This window comes from Mesoplodon bidens (assembly GCF_964165515.1).
Source record: "Mesoplodon bidens genome assembly, chromosome: 7".
In the NCBI taxonomy this organism is placed as follows: Eukaryota; Metazoa; Chordata; class Mammalia; order Artiodactyla; family Ziphiidae; genus Mesoplodon; species Mesoplodon bidens.
The window spans coordinates 40648557-40660578 of NC_138164.1; the positions used below are offsets into that span (position 1 = coordinate 40648557).

At 47.4% G+C, this 12022-nt stretch overlaps 1 long non-coding RNA gene across 1 annotated transcript in view; it reads left to right on the forward strand.

The window, feature by feature from the left end:
- Positions 1-451: 451 nt before the first annotated feature.
- The window catches only part of LOC308621111, a 57490-nt gene continuing 45919 nt past the window's right edge, over positions 452-12022 (forward strand). Inside the window, exons 1-2 of the long non-coding RNA XR_014016405.1 lie at positions 452-540; positions 2118-2182. This is a non-coding gene — a long non-coding RNA (uncharacterized lncRNA). The remainder of the gene's footprint in view (positions 541-2117; positions 2183-12022) is intronic.

The window sequence follows — 12022 nt, forward strand, 5'->3', positions numbered from 1 at the left end:
AATGATATTTTTACCTAACATAAACAGTATCCTCTTTAAGAGGTAAGAGCCCAGGTATCTGTTTTCTGTTTTCGGTTTGTGTGTACGTTCTGATTTTCGTACAGTTTTTAATGCGTTGGTTGTGTAATCTAAACAGCTACAGTTTCTATTTTCTTTTCCTTCCGTGGGCAATATTAGTTTGTGTCATGGCTGGGCATTTATTGTATTCTAGGATTTGAATGAAAGTTGTAGCGTTTCAGTTAAGGGAACATGATACCCTCCTTCCCCTCTCCTGGTGGTGGGGGAATCTCAGATGTAACCCGAAATGTCCCAGGGCCGGGAAAGGACCAGGGAGCCTGGAGACCATCACACAGCCCCCACTTGAGGCCACACCTTTCCTTGATCCCTAACAGGAGTGAAGACAAATGGGCAATGGAGTCCCTGGTCCAGGCGGCACACCCTCACAGCACAGCAGCACTTGAGCGCCAGATGAGAAGGAGACATTTCATACGCTCACTATCTTGACGGCACGGAGACTTCTGGGAGGCTTCTGGAGTCCGGGTACTTGGCCCGTGCTCCTGGCGGGCTTTGGCAGGCGGACTTCGGGCGTCCGCCTGCGCAGGTGCGCCTCATGATTTGTGCGTGTTGGCGCACGCGCACCGTCGCCGCCCCGCCCCCGCTTCCTGTGCGTGCCCAGGTCGTCGCTGGCCGTCGTTCCCCCGTCTTGGCCTCTTGCGGGCGAGCATTTCGGGGCCTGCGGGGCGGTACGCTGTCCGGGCCGGCCGGCAGCCCGCGGGAGCGGGCTGTGTGGGCGAGGGTTAGCGTGGGCCGTGCGGAGGCTGGAACTGTGACCTCCGAGCTCAAGCTGCGGAGCCCGCGTTTGGGCCGGAGTGGCCGGGCGGCCGGCAGCGGTGCAGTGCCCGACCATGTGCAGCGCGGGGCCAAGCGAGGTCCCGGGAGGGACGTGGGCCCAGAGCCTGCTCCTCTGGCCCAGTGGTCTCGGGAGGCGGAGCGGAGGGACCCCGAGAGAGGAGCGCGCCCGAGGAGCAGCCCCCGGACCGGAGCCTCGGGAGCCCGGGGCCGGTGAGCGAGTCCCGACGGGGTAGGTGTTGCGTCTGCAGGCCTGTAGTTGGTTGTGGAGCCTGCGGCCCTTGAAGAGCAGGGCTTGGGGTAGCCCGCCCCGGGCCCCGCGGTAGAGCCACCTGGAGGGTTTGACCGCTTCCCGGAGGTGGAGGGGCCGGGCTGGAGGACAGGGCTGGCTGCTCCGGATGGGGCTCCCCTGGGACTTGTGAGCTCCGGGTGTCCTGGGGGAGCAGGGTCCACAGGCTCGGCCGGGACGTGCCGCGGCTTCCCCTCCGTCCAACCCCGATCCTCCCCCTCCTCCTCGTCCTCCCCCTCCTCCTCGTCCTCCCCCTCCTCCTCGTCCTCCCCCTCCTGTCGCCGTCTCGGCATCTCGCACGTGTGTCTCAAGGCGCGTCAGCACCTTGGTTGTCTAATGTAAGCGTCCGCCGCCCCCCTGGGTTGTGCCCTGTGGAGTCGCCCAGTGTAATCGGTGCAGGATGAGTCTGCAGGGCTTCCTCGGGTGAGGAAGGAAGCGATGGGGCCTGAGAAGGGAGATGACTTGTCCTAGACCCTCACCGGGTGTGCACGTGGGGTCGCTCACAGGACTCCAAACTCCTAGGGCAGGTGTTCTGTCCACTTAAAGTCAGCTTTAATAAAAGATGTTTTCGAGCGTCGCACTTAAGTTTGTAAAGTTTGTACAAATCATTGCAAGACTGAAACGCACCTGAGTGTGTCCCTTTATTCTGGGTATCCTGTGGATGTTCTGATCTAAGTTGTTAACAGACTGAGAAGAGATAAACTATAAGCGTTTTTTAATTTCATATTTAATGACGGAGGTTTATTTTAATAGGATTCAATGTACACTCGCTACGGAAAAATAAAGTATCCCCTCAGGTACCAGAGTCACGTGGGAGTTACAGACCTGAGGGTGGTTGCTCCCTCCTTATTCTCACAGGCCCTTCTGAAGGTGAAAGGACGGGTCTCCCACAGGTGTCTCTTGTGGAGCGCGGGGCGGGTGCTCGTGCACCCCGAGCCGCTTCAGTCGTAGCTTCACTGCCTGCGTTTTCCTTCTCCAGGTCCGCCTCCACTGTCACAGTCCTGCACGTTGTTCCAAGAGCAGCGGAAAATGAGTCAGCCTCTGGTGAGTTTTGCTGTTTACGTATTTACCTGCTGCTGTTCTTTTGTGATAACACCTTGGGAGGCGAATAGTTCAAAAGTTAAAATGGGAAAGTAGGAGTTGGTAAAAGATGTGGTTAGACAAAGTGTAGAGGAGCAGGTCAGCACCAAGTGTTTCTGGCAAGTTCTACGTGTAGATCCCAGGATCCTCTTAGAGCCACAGTACAAGCCTCGTGTTCTTGACATTTGTGGCAAAACACCATCCCTTGCTTGACTTATATGGTCCTGCCAAATCACTTTTGTTCTCGAGCGTTAAAAGGTTTCCCTGAGGATCCCGCTGTAGGCCGCGAGCCTTCCTGAGAGACAGCCCCTAACGTGTTGACGTTGGTGCCTTCCTTGTGCTTCCTGTAAGCCGAGAGCGTGCTGTCCAGGGAGCACTCAGTGCATATAAGTTGTCTGTTCAGTAGAACACCGTTGTCACATAGGTACATTGTTTTCAGTGCTCAGTCGAGGGATGCAATGAGGATCATCTGGAAGAACAGCCTTGTCACCCTTCCAGTAAATTGCGCTCTTTGTCTCTTACAATCTCAGAGGGTCGCGCTACACACCATGCAGTGAGGTCTCTGGCAAAGATTCTTGTTTCCCAGCTGAATTGTATCGTGCAGCCTGCGGTCTTGGTTCTGCCCCTCCACGGAACCTGATCCGGTTGAGGTGACCTGGCATCCAGCATACAAAGCAGTGGAGATTTGCCAGTCGTCACCTCAGACCACTGTCGCCTTGCCATCCGCAGAGTCTGCTCTGTTGGTTTCTGTGACAGATCTCTCCGTGCTGTCTTCCTGACTGACTCTGTCTTCCGCCCTCTGTGTGTGTTGTCGTTTCACCCTTGGTCCATGACTCTCCACCCCGTCTGATCTCACCCTCTGGTGCTTTTCACCTCCAGCTCTGTCAGTTCTCCCCCCTGGACCAGACAGAGGCCTCTGTCCAGCCACTTGCCAGCATCTCTATGGAGTTTGTCCAAAGGGCACCTCGGATGACTAGATCCAGTAGATCCAGAAATGATTATTTACAGCTCCCCTGCCCCTTGCCTTGTCCTGTTGTCTCTGGCGGCTCATCGTTGCATCATCCAGCCTGTCGCCTGCCCAGAAAAATGAGTTCATTCTAAAGTCCTTCTCCATCCTCTGTTACCACGTTGTAGTGTGAGGCTTGTTAATGTCGTCTTCTGGATGGTTTTTATTCGTTCTCCTTCATCCCATACTTGCTACCATTAAAACAGCTTATCTGTTCATTTCTGTAGTTACAGAAACTTCTTTTCTGTGCCGCTACCTCTTTCCTCCAGCAGCTCAAGTGTATTCTCCACGCTGAGTATTTCTCCTAAAATATTAATCACAGCGTTTTGTCTGCATGTGGGAAGCACTTTAGAGGTTCCCTGGGTGACTGGACAAACGAGGTTGCCGTTCCGCGGAGCCAATAACCATCTAGCCCAGCACTGGGGGGAGGTCCTAACTCGCCGATGATGTGTTTGGATGGATCTGTGGGGTAAAATCCTGATCGGAGAGGCTTAAGGGAGAGGAGTGGGAGAACTGGGTTTGTTCTGGTCCCAACTTTTTCAAGACATTTTGCTGTGATGGGGAAAATAGAAACTGGACAGTAGCTGGTGTAGGAGCTGAGGTCCGGGGAGGATGTTGTGTTGTGTTGTGTTGTGTTTTGTTGTGATGGGAGAAATAACAGTGGGAATGATCCAGTAGATGCGTGTGGGGGAGGGGAGAGCTGCTACCCGTGGTCCTGGAGTGGGGAGGGGATGGCTGAGCAGGGTTGCAGGTGGGGAAGCCCTCCGATGGCTTCTCTGTTCTCAGGGAATCAGCTCCTCAGCTGAGGGTGAGGGTGAGGTTGGGGGTTTGAGGGGAGAGCAGAGCTCTGGGGCCCAGCTCCATCGTGACCATCAGCACACACAGTGCATCCAGCTGGGAAGACTGTACTTGCCTTCCCTGCCTGAAAAGCCATCTCCTTTCTTAAATGTGGGAGTAATTACTCTTTGGGGAGCCTGTGTAATTACACGGGTGCTGCTCAGCTCAAAGCGAATTGAGTGCCAGTTCTGGCCACGGACATTTTCTTCTCTGCTGATGGAAGGGTCCCCAGAGGAAGTGTCCTGCTTGCCTGGCTCTTGGCCTCGAGGACCCTTCACACCATCTAGTGTTGTGTCTTTTATCTTTGACATAAGCATCAAATGTCTTCAGTTTCTGCATGTGATCTTAAGAAGCAATTCTCTGCTTCCAGGAGCTTCTGTGCTCCTCGGGAAAGGCACTTCACAGACACAATTACAGGAGAGCTTGGGAATCCTGCCCGTCGATACATAGGGAACTCCAGAGTGCTGACAAAGCAGAGCCTGCTTTTATTTATTTATTTATTCATTCATTTTAATTTTTTATTTGTTTACTATTTAACTTATTCAGTTTCGGCTGCGTTGGGTCTCTGTTGTTGCGCGCGGGCTTTGTTCTCTAGTTGCGGCGAGCCGGGGCTACTCTTCGTGGCAGTGCGCGGGCTTCTCATTGCGGTGGCTTCTCTTATTGTGGAGCACAGCTTCTAGGCATGCGGGCCTCAGTAGTTGCGGGTCGTGGGCTCAGTAGTTGTGGCACGCAGGCTCTAGAGCGCAGGCTCAGTAGTTGTGGTGCACGGGCTTAGTTGCTCCGCAGCATGTGGCATCTTCCCGGACCAGTGTTCGAACCCGTGTGCCCACCATTGGCAGGCGGATTGTTAACCAGTGTGCGACCAGGGAAGTCCGAGAGCCTGGTTTTAAATGCATTGTCAGAGCACGTGGCTCAGTGACTCGGGGAAGGGGGACGGGCCTCAAGTGCCCAGGACTTGGGTAGCTGCAGAGGTTGGCGAGGCTCTCAGAGCAGCGTGAGGTGGACTGGATGAGGCTCCTGAGGTGCTGGTAAGGACCTCCTTCCTTAGGATGTGGGCCTCCCGTCAGGAAGAGTGGGACGTGAAGGCAGGCAGACCCTGAGTTTGACTGAAGAGCCTCCCCTCTGTGCTGGTTTTGGTTTCTTCCTGTGCAGAAACTGAAACCTTGTAATTGGGACAGTGAGTCATCTGATCAAAAGATGTCATGTGTAGAGACTGTGGACGGCATGAAACGCGGGGTGGGGTGCGGTGGGTCAAGTCAGGGGGACTCTGGGCTCCAGCGCGATGCCCGACAGGAAGGGGCGAGGCCGCGGCGTGTTCCCGCTCATCCTAGGCCCCGGTAAGCAGTATGGACGTTCCCTTGGGGTTTTTCTGAATCGTGAATGAGGTTGAGAGTATTTTCACGTGCTTAGAAGCCGTTTCTTCTTTTTAATTGGTGGACAGTCTTTAGCGCAGCTTTAGGGTTATAGGAGACTCAGAATCGAGCAGACAGCGCTTTCCTATACCCGTCCCTCTGGGTTCCCTCCCTTGGTAACGTCTCTGGCCTGTGTGGCGCGTCATCTCAGTGATGGATCGGCATTGACACCTAATTCTCCCCTGGAGTCTGTAGTTTATATTAAGGCTCACTCTCTGTGTCCTACTGTTCAGGTTTGGACAGGTGTGATGACCTGCAGCCACCACTGCAGTGCCACCCAGAACCATTTCACTGCCCGAAACATCCCTGGGGGCCACCTGTTCACCCGCCCAGTGCCCCCAGGCCCCCGACAGCTGCTGGTCTTGTTACTGTCTGTGTATTTTTGCCCTTTCGAGAATGTCACGTAGTTGGAGTCCTTCATTCTGTGGTCTTTTCAGACTGGTGTCTTTCTGTTTTTGTATGAAGGGCCTGTTCATGTCCACTGCCCGTCTTACTGCCCCAATGCTTTCCTGTGTTCTTTTTTTTTTTTTTTTTCTGTGCGCGCGCCTCTCACTGTTGTCTCCTCTCCTGCTTCGGAGCTCAGGCTCCGGACGTGCAGGCTCAGCAGCCATGGCTCAAGGGCCCAGCCGATCCGCGGCATGTGGGATCCTCCCGGTCCGGGGCACGAACCCGTGTCCCCTGCATCGTTTGGCACTGGAAGGCTTCCAGAAGCCTCCCCCTTCCATTGCAGCTGAGGAAGCAGCTCCTCAGCTGAAGGTGTGGGTGAGGTTGGGGGTTTGAGAATAGGCAGTTGGAAGAACTCCTCAGTCTGGAAGACACGATGTGGGAGGGAATCTGAGTAGCTCATGTAACGTGTGTATAGATTATTCACTAAATCTTGAGTTAGCTCTTAAGATTGAGAAGCAGCAGCATTAGGGAATAATAAGCGAGCTGTCCTCCACATCCTAAGACACGGTACCAACTGAGACTATAAATCTGCAGGTCCAGATTCATTCACAGATGGTAGGCTGATGGGAAGCTGTTAGCCAGAGTTGGGGGTTAGGGAGCAAATCCCCAACTTAGATTCTGTAGAGGGTAACAACCTGCCTCTCTCATGCAGGGGGAGATGGAATTCTCAGCTCCATGCCTCAGGACTCCGGTCCATTATCATGGCTGTTGTAATCTGTTTCTGAAGTGGTCTTTTCTACAACATTGAAAAAAGTGACTGCATTATCCTGAACATTTTTATCAAGTAACAAATCAGCTGATATAAATGCATGAAGTTGGCTGAAAGCAGGCCAGGATTTCAAAGCCCCTTCGTCATGTCTAGGTTGGGCACACGTCATGGAGCCTAAGAGTTTATTTAGATGGGGAATCTTAAAAAGCTGCGAGTAAAAGTGACCATGAAATCATCAAACTTTTAAGTTTGAAAAAGGCTCATTCTTTTTCATATGTAAAAAAGCATTAAGTGAGTCATTACAAGAGCTTTTTAAAAAGCCTGTCAAGAGAGTGACAGATACAGAACTTTAAACCCATGCCTCTGGGGCCAGTGCTCTTTCTGTCATAAAATGTTTCTCCCTAACATTTGATGAATCAAAACACACACACACACACACACACACACACACACACACACACACACACACACACACACACACACACACACACACACACACACACACACACACACACACACACACACACACACACACACACACACACACACACACACACACACACACACACACAATGTTAAGACCCAGTGTTCACTCTTCAACTTGCTTTCAACCATATGGAAACTTTATGGATTGAGTCTTTCAGATATTATTTCAGAGCAGATAAGCCAAACGCTATTTCTCTCACCTGGCTCCAAGCACTGTTTAGTCTTCTCCAACTGGGTGTAATTATTCACTAGGGATCTCACCTATTGTTCAACACTCAAACTTGTGATGGCCATGCTGTGGACTCCATTGTCTTGAGAGGAAAGTTTACACACCAAAACATTTGGGTGGGTGAAAGGAACACAGGAGAGGAGACTAGAGGAAAGGTATTGGTAAATATGTAGTGAGTTGTTGCTCTTCTACCTTGATTATGCCTGAATGGCTATTTTTATTAACATGAGCTTGTGCTACATGCTTGATGCATGACACACGCAGACTCCCTTAACGTAGAACATAATTGTGGCACATGTATCTCCAGCTACAAATATAGATACCAAAGAGCCTAAGGAGCTCTGAGAGTCACATACCTTCATTTACTTTTTTGACTTTTTCTTCTTTTGTGAGAATTGAATAGAAATAAAAGCTAAAAAGTATCCCTTATTCACCTAGCAATTTCTTCTCATCTTCCTTTTCTCAGGTAACATCTCTAGGAATCCTCCCATACCCAGGAAAAGATAGTTTCTCCTGCTCTTTACAATCAAAACCCCCTGGGCAACCCTTTCTCATACCTTTTATAGTAGGGTGTTGAATTGTGGATTTACTTGTCTGAATCTTCTTGAACCTGTGAGAAATTGAGTGCAGGGGCTGAATCTTCCAACAGTGTATCTTCCAGTGCCAAGCACAAAAGAGTCAACTAACATGTAGCTTTAAAAAAAAGTATCTTGTACATATTGTAAGTGTTCAATACATTTGTACATCAAATACATGAAATAATCAAGGCTGAGAAATATGATAGGAAAAAATTAATATTAAGGAGGATTTATAAATGAGTAGAAAGGGGATTTTAGGGAAGAAATCATGATTTAAGATTATTGGTTTTTTTGAACCTGGTATATGTTGCGGCTTGCTATAGAAGAAAAGGCAGTTCAGTACTTTGAAAATGTGTGAAGTCTATATTCATTAGTTCATCAGCTAAAATAAGGTGGTATGCCCATAGCTGCTCATCTTTCAAAAATTTTCATAAATGTCAACTTGTTGAAAATATTTTTGAAACTAATTTTTCTTTACCTTTTAAATTCTCTTGGAATTAAACATGGTGATTTACCACTAAGACCTTCAAGATGTATTAATTTATTTAGGCCACCATAATAAATTTGAGAGAGTCTTTGTACAGAGATGCATTTTAAAAAACACAGTTAATCACCCAAAAGTAATTTATAAAGGAATTCAAATTTTAACCATTACTCATAAAAAAAGGTGAAAAAAGGAATTAAATTCATAAAAAGTTGAACATTCTTAAATCTTCATCCCCCTACTCAATTTTCTTGTAGTTCACAGTGCTGCAGAATTCCTAATGCAGAAATCCTCAATTATATCCAGCAGTTTTTGGCTTTTCCCTGTTCTTTACAAACCCTCCATTATTTTCTTTTTCTTTTTTTTAAATATCTTTTTTGGAGTATAATTGCTTTACAATGGTGTGTTAGTTTCTGCTGTATAACAGAGTGAATCAGCTATATGTATACATATATCCCCATATCCCCTCCCTCTTGCGTCTCCCTCCCTCCCTCCCTCCCTATCCCACCCCTCCAGGCGGTCACCAAGCACCGAGCTGATCTCCCTGTGCTATGCGGCCACTTCCCACTAGCTCTCTATTATTCTGTATTTGGTAGTGTATATATGTCCATGCTACTCTCTCACAGCGTCCCAGCCTAACCTTCACCCTTCCTTGTGTCCTCAAGTCCATTCTCTATGTCTTTGTGTTTATTCCTGTCCTGCTCCTAGGTTCATCAGAACCTTTCTCTTTTTTTTTAGATTCCATATATATGTGTTAGCATACAGTATTTGTTTTTCTCTTTCTGACTTCCTTCACTCTGTATGACAGACTCTAGGTCCATCCACCTCACTACAAATAACTCAATTTCGTTTCTTTCTATGGCTGAGTAATATTCCATTGTATATATGTGCCACACCTTCTTTATCCATTCATCTATTGATGGACATTTAGGTTGCTTCCATGTCGTGGCTATTGTAAATACAGCTGCAATGAACATTGTGGTCCATGACTCTTTTTGAATTATGGCTTTCTCAGTGTATATGCCCAGTAGTGAGATTGCTGGGTCGTATGGTAGTTCTCTTTTTTAGTTTTTTAAGGAACCTCCATACTGTTCTCCATAGTGGCTATACCAATTTACAGTCCCACCAACAGTGTAGGAGGGTTCCCTTTTCTCCACACCCTCTCCAGCGTTTATTGTCTGTAGATTTTTTGATGATGGCCATTCTGACCGGTGTGAGGTGATACCTCATTGTAGCTTTGATTTGCATTTCTCTAATGATTAGTGATGTTGAGCATCGTTTCATGTGTTTGTTGGCAATCTGTATGTCTTCTTTGGAGAAATGTCTATTTAGGCCTTACGCCCATTTTTGGATTAGTTTGTTTGTTTGTTTGATATTGAGCTGTGTGAGCTGCTTGCAAATTTTAGAGATTAATCCTTGGTTAGTTGCTTCATTTGCACATATTTTCTCCCATTCTGAGGGTTGTTTTTTCGTCTTGTTTATGGTTTCCATTGCTGTGCAAAAGCCCCATAGCAGTATTGTGAGTGTCACTGAAGCAGACTTGGGTCCACTTATCCACGTGCAATAAACCCAATCTACTGACACTGGGTTGTGGTGAACTAAAGTGCCGTGTTTTATTGTAAGGCACCATACAAAGAGTCCGGACAGCTAGTACTCAAAAAGCCTCATTTTCCTGATGGGTTTCAGCAAAGTGTTTTTAAAGGCAAGGTGAGGGAGGGGAGTCCCAGGGTATGTGATCAGCTTGTGCACAGTTCTCTGTTTGGTTGATGGTGAGGTTTCAGGACAGTGTCACAGGGGTTAACGTCATCAATTCTTTGGCTCCAGTAGGCCTGGGGGCTATGTGCTCATGGTCATTAAGTAGTTAACCTTCCATTTGGTGGGAGTTTTAGCATCTGTAAAGCAGGAAATGTGCATCAAATACTGTTATCTATGTACTTCAGAGAGGAGCTAAAGTAGAGGATATGGGGGAGGGGTCTATCCTAGGAAGGCCCCATAGGGTCCTCCTCTGTTATATGAGCCCTGATGTTCTTTCCAAAATCCTCTTAAAGTTGAAGACAGACAGATTGGGTTTCCATTTTTTTGCTACCAAAAGCATCCTAACTTATACACTTGGCATAAAAATACTCTACTAATTTGGTACCTGCTCAGAGGTCTTGCTCAGGGCTGTACACAACTCCAGCTTGTGTCATTCACATTGACATTATTATGAATGGTACCCACTGGAGTTGTGCAGTCCCCAACTTTCATAGTTGTAAAAGGCTGTGCTGCTTTGTATCTGCTCATCTTTCCAGCTCCCCTTCAGTTGTCTTACATATGTGAGCTACAGTTGAGTCAGTTCCAACTACTTTTGCTCTCCAGAGGAACCATGGTATTACTTGGGGTTTTTGTGATCACTTTGTTCCCAATGCCAAATACAGATTCTTCACAGTTTGTTCATCTGACAGAGTCGTGTTTATTCTTTGATGGTCTTCTCAGATATCACCTTTACTCTCAAACTTTTCTGGTCACATCATTTTCCTGCCATAGACCCTAGGCACTCATAGTAAATGACTTTATCAAATGTAAACATAGCACTTTGTGTACATTTCTATCAATGCATCTCATGATGGTTTTTTATGTTAGTCTTCTGTACTGACCTATGTGCTTTTTGAGCAAACAGATTTTTCTAATTGTGGCCTAGTAGAGGAAACCCTAGCACACAGCAGATGCTTAAAGGACTCTCTCTTTGTGGACTGTTTAATGTATTCATTAACACTCATAATTCACTGAATGAACCAAATCATTTAATATTTACAGTTTTCCACAGCAAGATCTTTTTCGACCCACCGCCTAGAGTAATGAAAATAAAAACAAATAAATGGGACCTAATGAAACTTAGAAGCTTTTGCACGGCAAAGGAAACCATAAACAAAATGAAAAGACAACCCACAGAATGGGAGAAAATATTTTCAAACAAAGCAACTGACAAGGGATTAATCTCCAAAATACACAAACAGCTCATTCAGCTCAATATCAAAAAGACAAACAACCCAATCAAAAAATGGGTGGAAGACCTAAATAGACATTTCTCCAAAGAAGACATACAGGTGGCCAAGAAACACATGAAAAGATGCTCAACATCACTAATCATTAGAGAAATGCAAATCAAAATGACAGTGAAGTATCACCTCATACCAGTCAGAATGGCCATCATCAAAAAATCTACAGACAATAAATGCTGGAGAGGGTGTGGAGAAAAGGGTACCCTCCAACACTGTTGGTGGAACTGTAAATTGGTACAGCCACTATGGAGAACAGTATGGAGATTCCTTAAAAAACTAAAGATAGAGCTACCATATGACCTAGCAATCCCACTCCTAGGCACATATCCAAAGAAAACCATAATTCGAAAGGATGAATGCACCCCAATGTTCACTGCAGCACTATTTATAATAGCCAGCACGTGGAAGGAACCTAAATGTCCATCAACAGAAGAATGGATAAAGAAGATGTGGTACATATATACAATGGAATATTACTCAGCCATAAAAAGGAATGAAATAGTGCCATTTGCAGAGATGTGGTTGGAGCTAGAGATTGTCATACAGAGTGAAGTAAGTCAGACAGAGAAAGACAA